The sequence below is a fragment of the Manis javanica genome, chromosome 6 (genome assembly GCF_040802235.1).
Source record: "Manis javanica isolate MJ-LG chromosome 6, MJ_LKY, whole genome shotgun sequence".
NCBI lineage: Eukaryota > Metazoa > Chordata > Mammalia > Pholidota > Manidae > Manis > Manis javanica.
Genome location: NC_133161.1, coordinates 83,953,471 through 83,964,106, shown reverse-complemented (window position 1 = coordinate 83,964,106; position 10,636 = coordinate 83,953,471).

Genomic DNA, 10,636 nt, shown 5'->3' with positions numbered 1-10,636 from the left:
AACTAACAAGTATTTCATACCCACAAAACTGATGGGACTGTGATGGTCTATACTCTTTTTTTTTTTTTTTTTGAGAGGGCATCTCTCATATTTATTGATCAAATGGTTGTTAACAACAATAAAATTCTGTATAGGGGACTCAATGTTCAATGTACAATCATTAATCCACCCCAAAACTAATTCTCGTCAGTCTCCAATCTTCGGAAGCATAACGAACAAGTTCTTACATTGTCAACAAGTTCTTACATAGTGAATAGTACAAGGGCAGTCATCACAGAAACTTTCAGTTCTGATCACACATCATGAACTATAAACAATTTTTTAATGATTATAATAGAATATTTATGGAGAAAAAAAGATTTTTTTAAAAATCATTAATCGTAAGCTTCTTATCAACCCAGGAACACTGCTCAGGAACATAGACTGGATTTTCCTTCTATTAACAAAACAATATACTTCTTTTACTTATTATTATTTTACTATTTATCATTATTTCTACTTGCTGTGCATAGAGTACTTCTCATGATCTCTTTTCTCTGAAGATCCCAACCCTATTGTTAAAGAAAATAATTCTAATTTGAACTCAAACTATACTGTGCCAGCCAGGTACAAAGGGAATCAATTCTGATCCTCCATAGAAGTTCCATATTCCCAGGGGTTGTGACAGAATACCCTGAGCAACCCACAGGCTTCTGGATTTTCTTAAGACTAAAAGTATATATTTACAAAATGAACTTCAGGGTACAGAGACATACTATAAGTAAAGTATTGTATCAAGAATTGTCAAAAATACAAGCCTAACACATACATGTCCATGGGGCTCTCCATCAGATATAAGAAAAAAGTCCTATCCACAACATAACTTCATTAATATATGCTCCAAATGTTATGGACTGTGTGAAATTCTCATAGTGAAACATTAAGAAACATAAAATTCCCAACTCTCCCTTTGTTTTAAGTCTACAAACTTCTCACTGCTTGAATTCTATATACCTCACCATTAAGAAGACCAAAAGCACCCATAAATGATGTTCTGAATTGGTACCAACCATCACTGGCAAAGTCAAAAGACAAGCAGAAAAAGATAAGAAACATAAGGCCTACTGATATAATAATAGTAAATGCAAAAAAAAGTATTGACATATTGCTTAAATAATCTGAAATACTTGATGTACTAGTAAGTTGAACAAAAATTACCCATTTTACATCTTTTTTTCTTTCCATTTAGTCTAGGATAATTGGAATATCAGTAGAATTTAGATATATCATTCTTTGATAAGGCAAAAGAAGGAGCCATATGAAAAATTCTGAACAAGTTTATATGTTGTTCTCTGTATAATGATGTTTTCCATATTAAGCTGCTTCTCAACCAGGCATATGAAAATGCTTGGAAACATTTAAAATAAATAAATTGCTTGGAAGCAAGTCAAAAAAAAAAAAGATGTTTCCATTGCTCTTATCACTCAGGAAGTTCCAAGGGTTTGGGGAACTTTGAGCCAGGATCCATGGATGAAGACCAAATAAATAGTGTTTATTATAGCTCATAATATCACAAATTAATATCCAGAGATCTTTAAGTTTGGAGAGAGAAAAGTAATATAACCATTTCACTGATTAGTAATGAGCCTTAAAGTCGCAATTTTTTGGTCAAAGTCATTATTGATGCAGATACTATATCCTCTGAGAATTAAAGTGGTCACTTTAAACACCATTTAAACCACCACTGAAATAACCTCTCTGAACCTCCATTTAATATGATAGAAGATGGAAAGTTCCTAATTCAAAATGGTACTTAAAAAGAAGGAAAATAACTTTCTCAGAGTTTACAAGAGATTTCCAGCAACTACATGGACACTGGCTAGACTAGAAACAATTGGAGGCCCTCACCTACTTTGCCCCTCAAATGTAAGGAGTACCTAAGAGGTGGTGAGCTGAACGGGGCTGCAGTTCACATCCACAACCCATCCCTAGTACAGAGATGTAGTGATATTGCTAACCACAAATTTGAAGTTGTTCATTTACTAAAATGTAATTTACTTTTAGTGATATCTAGGGACATTACCTCCTTAGACTTTACTAAGTACCTAGGGGCCTTCAAACCCAGGTCCAATAAAAATTCAGTTCCCATAAAGCAATATGAATAAGGAAGGGTTATGGATGGGGATACCCTGGGAGGTTGGTAGGCAGAGAAGATGAAAAAGGCTTTCCTGACTGGAAACTGAACCTGGGTAAAAGATGCTGAGAGGGTAGATCATAAGTGTTCTCAACACACACACACAAGATTTTTAAGATTCTAACTATATGAGGAGGTAAGATATGTTAATTAGCTTGATGTGATTATTTTACAATGTATATGTATATCAAAGTATCAAGTTGTACACTTTGAATATGTATAATTTTTATTTGTTAATTATATGTCAATAAAGATAAGGAAAAAAAGAGGTTGGGGAAAACGTGGTACATGGAAACTTGCCATGCGGTGTCTTTGTGGGTCGAGTTTGTTCTCCTGGATCCTTGTCCCCACTGAAACAAAGAATAGATAGGCAGAGACACAAAAGCAAAGTAGAGCAAAAGTTTTATCTGAATACACTCTGAGGGGGGATGGGCCAGACAGAGTCAAGGTAGACAAAGGTCCCTGATCTTTTAGGGGCCGGTCTGTTTATCATATCCTAGCCAGGAGGTACATCTTTAATTGACAGGGTGAGGTCATTTGATCAACAGTTCTAATTATACACCCATTCCTCTTGGTGTACCTGTCTTTTCCCAAACATAAGAGGGCAGAAAATAAAAGCACAGTTCTATTTTAATGAGATCATGATGAGGTGTGGTGTGGGTGGTTCTTAGTTTTGTTCCATTGCACCTGGGCTGTGATCTGGTTGGACCAGTTTGGCCTGGTCCCCATAGGCAAGAAAATCATCTCCCTGCAAAGCCTTTGTTGTCTTCAAGGAGACCCCCCAACCTGGGTGATTTTTTTCTTGAACATTATCTTCCTCTTCCCTGGCTATTCATGTCTGTCTTTCTACCTAACAGTGTTAACTGTAGGCAAGAACAATAATTGTGAACAATGCTTAAAATGTATATAATTTTTGTATATAATATATAAATTTTGTATATAATGTATATAATTCACTTAAGGAGGAAAAAAATTTTTTAAGTGAAGACAGCCAGTATAATCCAAAAATCATTTCTCAACAGAGATGACAGAAAATCAGGCAATAGAGTAAAATCCCAGGTCACCACAGCCTAGCCTGAGAAAAGCTACAAGTTATTCTGGAAGCTATGTATATTAATTTGCCTTCCACTTTAAGAATACAAGAAGCCTTCTATTAGTGCTCAAGTAGGCAGTGAGAGGTACGTACAGGACTCTAGGCCCCCTTTTTAATAGGGTAAACTGGACCTATTAAATAGGATTGAACAAACCTTTTTCAAGGATGAGCACATAGAACAATATACAGAAAATAGATGCAAACAGACTGACTTACTTAAAGAAATTCTTCAGCATAGGAGGAAGAATTACTCTAAAACACCGAATATGATGTTACTCTAAGAAACTGAATAAATTATCTTTAAAATATCTATAACTGAAGCAAGCATTCTAATTCAAAACATTTAGTAACACAGGTATCCTGATAAACTTGGTGAAATGTTAAGGATAAAGAAATTATTAAAATCCATGTCCCAAAATATGTCACTTACTTAAAACCAGACAAAAAATAAGAAACCTAAAGCAAATTTCAGGCTGTCTTTAAAATTAAACCTTTACAACATCAAATACCAAAAGATAATGGATTTTTGTTTTCTCTTTTTCCTTTTCTGCAAAGTGACAAGACCTGGGAGTAGGTTACAATTGAATTCTTTTTATTTTCTGATATTCAAGTGTTCATAAATTATGGCAGTGACATGGAAAATCTGAAAAGTTTAACATGGAATTCTGGGGATCAAACACTGTGCCAGATGGATGAGATGGATGTCACTTGAAGAAAACATGTAGTATAAAAAAAAATTAAGCAATAATGATCTCTAGCTCTCACTGACAACCTATACCCCATATTGAATTAACAAAGATCTGTAAGTGTAGGGATAAGTCAGTAAAAGCACATTAAATTTATTTTATGTAAGAGGTTAAAAGTTATATTTCATTATTAAATTTTAAAATTTATATATTATATATTACATATATTATATATTATATATATTAAAATATATATTAAAATATTATATAAACAAAGCCTTTATTTAAGAATATGAAGTAATCCCAGAGCAAAATTTTAAAATGCTCCATTCTTTAAAGTTACTACTGAATAAAATATCAAACAAGGAACAATGCTCATTGCAAATGACTAAACACAAGGTAGTAGTAAAATGACACAAAGTTCACAAATCAATGACAAGTTAACATGAATTCAGCTATTACAAAAAGCATAAATGGTTTAGATATAAAGGGTAAAATACATAAGAACTAATGAGAAACAAATTCAATTATACTGCTTCCAGAAATGTAATAAAAATTAAAGGAAGAAGTTTAAATATGTAGGTGTCACATCATATCTTCTTCAGTTTCACCATCTTTGTACATTTGTCCACTTGTTTCAGATGACTGCTGCTTTGCATAGACACTAAGCAAGTTCTTGCAGGCATACCCCATGATACCTTGCCTCATCCCATGCCATATAACTCTATCTCTTGTCACTTTTATTTGATGCTGAGGTATGTGGTGCAATAGTGCCTTCTTGACCCCTCATTCATGAGCAAGCTACATATGCAAGGGAATAATTTTCCAAGGAGTGTAACTTTGACCAATGGGAGACAAGAGAGAATGGATAAATTTCTTTGCCCCTCCTTTTCTGGGAAAAAGGCCCTAATATTCACTCATTTATGTGGCCTCTTGAAAGATGGTGCCACATGCATGAGCAAGCAATCATACTACAACTAAACAGCAGCCAACATGGTCACCTATCCTTGTATTTCCTGTTTCCTGTGCCCTGGGAATTCATTATATTAAAAGGTACTGATTTATAAGTCTCTGCCTTAGCTTTTGTTTTCTGGAGACCTCAGGGCAAGAGTTTATAATTGGAGTATTCTTAGAAAGTAGACAATATAGAAGGAATTTTAAGAGCTGTATTATTCACCTGTCTGATAGCGATGAGGAATCTAATAGTAGAGGTGGTAGGAAGCTGAAAATTCCTGACTGGCAGTGTCACTAGGATTACTATGCTTTCACCTTTGTTGCTTTATAAAGTGAGAGGCATTGGAATGTGATGGTTATAGTACTTAAAAAGTATGGGGTCAGCAATAATTTTAAGGAGTGTGTGGGCTGGCTTCTCTTAATGATATTATAGATCTTGACAAAATAAAATGCTAAGCTCAGATCAGCCAAACACCAGTGCATGCATTGTGAAATTCAGAAGGCTTCCAGAAAATTTTAGGGAAAATCTCATCTCCTGATGCATCAGATCAGAATTGCTGAAAATCAGGCTCAGGGCTAATGAAAGGAAGGTGGAGCCTCAATGCTCCCAGAATGCATAGCTTCAAGCTGTCCCTATGCTAACATTAGTGGCTTTGTAGAAAAAGAATGGGACATTGAGACCCAGAAGAGGGTCATTTGGGTAGACAAGCCTGAAAATCTTGAATTCCCAAATTCCCTTGAACTACCCAGACCAGCAGAAGAAGGCCTTATCCCTGATAGGAGAGAATGGAAGGACATCATATGAGGACGTGCCTTTCAAGGTAGTGCATTCCTTCATGTTCTACCTACTTCTTTTCATTTCTCTAGTCAATAGTTAGGGTTAAGCGTCTTAGTACAACCTGAGCTGTGAAGCACAATTCATCTCTAAAATGGAAATAAGTTATGCACCAATTGACATACCTAAACTGTAAGTAGTGGCAGAAACCTAAGAAGGGAATGTGAGAGTAGAGCTTCAAAGCTATTGTGAAAGGGTGGAACATAAGGCTGGTTATGGGAGAACTTACTGAATGGAAGCATTCATGTAAGTTTCAGAATTTGATAATCTGGCAATGACACTGAAGTCTATCCTAAAACATTTTGCTAAAATAGCTCCTTGATGCTTGAATATAACAAATATGATGAAAAATCTGTAACTTTATTATGGTATTGCAGAAGGGGTCAGAAAACTCAGAAAGATGGGAATGTTAGAATAGATTTATCATGTAAGGCTCTAACACCCATAACATGATTCCGATCCATGGGTGGGCCCAGAAGACACTCCAAAAGAAATGCATTGCTGAACAGGCACCAACATTTTTAAGAAGCACAGTTGATGGTGGCTGCACTCTGCAGGCTGTGGTTGATAGCACTGGTTGTTGCTATTGAATTGTGCTCTTTCATATGGTTGGAGATGAATCCAATCAATCATCAGAGGCAAGGTGGTGGTAATTATCAGCTTGTCCTCAAGTTGCCTTGACTTTTAGAGAACTGCTGTAATAGCTAATAGGTCATCTTGTTCTTATACATGAGATAGATGGGCAGATGTTTATGAGAAAGGGAAAAACAGATGATAGGCAGAAGGCTGACATCAGTTGCTAAAATGGGAATTGTGGCTCCTCAGCCAATTTCCAGTTCCAAGTCAGTTCTCAAATTCAGAACTCATTGATTGAAGCATAGTTCCCTTGAGAAAGAAGCCTGCACTGCCACAAGAAATTATACAGTAAATATTCCCTTGATTATTCTTCAAAGGGACCTGGAACCATTTCCAGTGTAACTGACACTGAGGAATTAGAAAATCCAGACATTTTAAGGACTGTTAGATACAAGGTCTGAGCAGACACTGATGCTGTGGGTCTGGAATACCAACATTGTTCTCTGGTTGAATGGGAGCTTATGGAGGCCAGGTGGGGTTTGGCTTATGTTCATTTCACAGTGTATCTAAGTATTTTGGACCTGACCTGTTGTTATTTTCTTGGTCCTTATGTGCATTATCGAGAAATACTTAGCAGCTGGCAGAACCCATACATCATGGTCTGTGGAATAAGAGCCATTAAGGCATCAAGAGCTAAGTAGAAGCCCAAGAAACCACCTTCCTACCCTGAGGAAAATTATAAATCAGAAGTAATATGATATTATGGGAAGAATTACTGAAATTAATACCACTATAGAAGACAGAGGATGTATGGGGTAATGGTTCACACAATATTTCCATTCAAGTCATCTATATGAATCCTGCATAAATGAAATGGATTTTGGCAGCTGTATGTATTACTATAAATTTATCCAAGTGGCAGCCCCAATCACAACTGCTGTATTATACCATCTGCCATAGAATCTGCGATTGGGGCTACCACTTGGTTATGTGGCAGCAAATTAACAGGCTTTGGCACTTATTATGGGGCTATTGATCTTGCACATAAATATTTTTCTAATTTCCTTCATTAAAGAAGATTAAGTTTGGTTTTTGTTTACATGGTAAAAACACATTTACTCCATATTCCAGGGATATGTTAACTGTCCTGGTCTCTGTCATAGTAGAGAAACGTGCTATCTTGATCATCTTGACAATTCACGAAACATAATAGACCAGTACATTGAGGACACCATGATAATTGGACCTGCTGAGCAGGAAGTGGAAAGTACACTAGACATTCTAGTAAGACACATGTGTCAACAGGGCGGGAGATAAGCTTCATGAAGATTCAGGGGACTGCTGCAGTTTTGGAAGTCCAGTGGTCTGTGACATGCCACAACACTTCTTCCAAAACAAAGGGCAAATTTAAACCCACTTTGCAACCAACACTTCTCTGATAGAGGCAGTGTTTGATAGGTCTCTTCTGATTTTGGAAGTACCATACACTGAACATGAGAATATTGCTCTGAACCATGTATTTAGTTACTTGGAAGCTGCCCTAAAGGAAGAGAGGCTTCTACAGAATATCAAGTCTGAGGTGCCTGACTACTTGGGCTTTGTGATTCAGCAGATTTGATGAACGTAGACCTATAGATGAAGGAAAAGTTTGCTCTGCAAAGTCTCTGCTAAGTTTCCAGCATTTGGAGGATGGTCTGCCTTCTCTGTCAGAGAACTAGTCTCAATTTTAACAAACATTCCTGCCATGATATTGGATCCTACTAGAAACTGATAGCCTGACTATGCCACTGGGGTTTCCTTTCCTGAGCTAGATGTTATTAGATCCATCATTTCATAAGGTTGGGTTTGTGTAGAAACAACATTTGGATTTCAGCCTGAGCATATCCAGAATATACTAGTAAATCACACAAACAGATGGCCAAAGTTAAGTTATCTGTCCTCTATCATATAACAAGTAATCTGTTTAAATCCTTATTTTTCTATTCCTTCAGTTGACTAGTCTGTTCCTGCCCCAGTATCACACTGATGATTGTATCATTTGGTGCTGTCATCTTAGCATCTAGGCTGAATTCCCATTCTTTATACTTCTTGAAAATTGCTTTAACAATTCACGGAAATTTATCTTTCTGTATTAATTTCAGAATACATTTGTGAAGTTCCTCTGAAAATCTAGCTGAGGTGTTGAGCTCAGCATAACAATGAATTTAAGATTAACTTGAGGATAATTAAAATCTTTAAAATCTTATTCAGTGTATTCTATGAGTGTATTATATCTCTCCATTCATTCAGATCTACTTTGATATCAATCTCCATAAACTTCTCAGGCAATCTCCACTAGATAATTTCCTAGGCAATTGATATTTTTTCTTGTTATCACAAACGGCATCTGTTTTTCATTTCATTTTCTAGTTACTTATTGCCAGTGAAGAGAACTCGTTGAATATACCTGAAGAATGATTTACTGAGCTGAAAGTTAAATTAAAGAACCCTTTCAGAAGGCATTAGCAGGGAATAAAGAAATTGAATGAAAAAAATTCAAAAGATATGGGGACTATAGTAGACATGGCTATAGAAGGAGCAACAATATACACATACAGAGAAAACATTTGAAGAAAATATTGATAATTTGTTAAAATTAAAAATGTACAACTCCAGTTTAAAAGGGCATGTCTTAAAGAACTACTAGAAGAGATAAATGGGAAAACATTCCTCATTTGTATATATTATAGTGACTATAAAGATTATTAAAAACAAAGAGCAACTCTTAAGATTTTCAAAGTGAAACAAAAACTGTCTTTCAGAAAGAGACTAAAATCTTATATGTGTTAGTTTTGACAACAGCAACATTGAATGCAAGAAACTTTTCAAGGAAAAGGATTTGAATCTGATATTGTATTCAGCTAAGCTGTCACTTCAGAGTTAGAGCAAAAATAAAGATATTACTTATCACAGAATCTAGCAACATGAAGAATCTCTTTAAAAGAATTCTCAGAGATTTAACTTTTGAAAGGAAGAAATTGATTCCATAAGGGAGACATTGCTATGGAAGGGAAGAACGTGTGAAAAACAAAATATAATTTATTGATGTCTGAATAAGTAATAGTTTAGCTATTTATTTAAAGCACAAAAATCCAAAGGTAAGTTGTTGGGGAAGTTGTTGGGAAGAGAAGAAGGTGGGAGAGGAAAATGTGTTAATACTTTGTCCTGTTCAGGGGGAAGCAATTTTTCACAAATTTATAAACCTTGATAGGGAAACATAAATAAAATATTAGTCTGTTTTATTCCACACTGCTTACAGCATTTCCCAGGACATCATTAATGTCAAAAAACATTTGTTGAAAGAATCTTAATAAATTAATAATGATCATCAGAACAGTAAAAACAGAATGCATATACCTAATCTGTAAGAAAAATCAGGGAATGGGAAACATAAAATAAAATAAATTGCAGTATAGTGTCTTCAACAACTGGTGTTCACAAAACTGGACAGCTACATGCAAGAGAATAAAAGTGGATTATTGTCTAACTGTACACAAAAGTAAACTCGAAATGGATCAAAGACCTGGATGTAAGTCATGAAACCATAAAACTGTTAGAAGAAAAAATAGGCAAAAATCTCTTGAATATAAACATGAACAACTTTTCCCTGAAGGCATCTCCTCAGGCAAGGGAAGCAAAAAAAAAGAAATGGGACTACATCAAGCTAAAAAGCTTCTGTACAGCAAAGGACACCATCAGCAAAACAAAAAAGCATCCCATGGTATGGGAGAATCTATTTGTAAATGACATATCCAACAAGGGGTTAATATCCAAAATATATAAAGAACCCACATACCTCAACACCCAAAAAGCAAATAATCCAATTTAAAAATGGGTGGAGGATATGAACAGACACTTCTCCAAGGAAGAAATTCAAATGGCCAATAGACAAATAAAAATATGTTCCACATCACTAATTATCAAGGAAATGCAAATTAAAACCACAATGAGGTATCACTTCACACCAATTAGGATGGCCAACATCCAAAAGACTAAGAACAACAAATGCTGGCAAGGATGTGGAGAAAGGGGAACCCTCCTACACTGTTGGTGGGAATGTAAATTAGTCAATCATTGTGGAAAGCTATATGTAGGTTTCTCAAAAAACTAAAAATAGAAATACCATTTGACCTGGGACTTCCACTCCTAGGAATTTACCCAAAGAAAACAACTTGAAATCAGATTTAAAAAGACAGATGTTTGTATGTTTATTGCAGCACTATTTACAATAACCAAGATATAGAAGCAACCTAAGTATCCATCAGTAGATGAATGGTTAA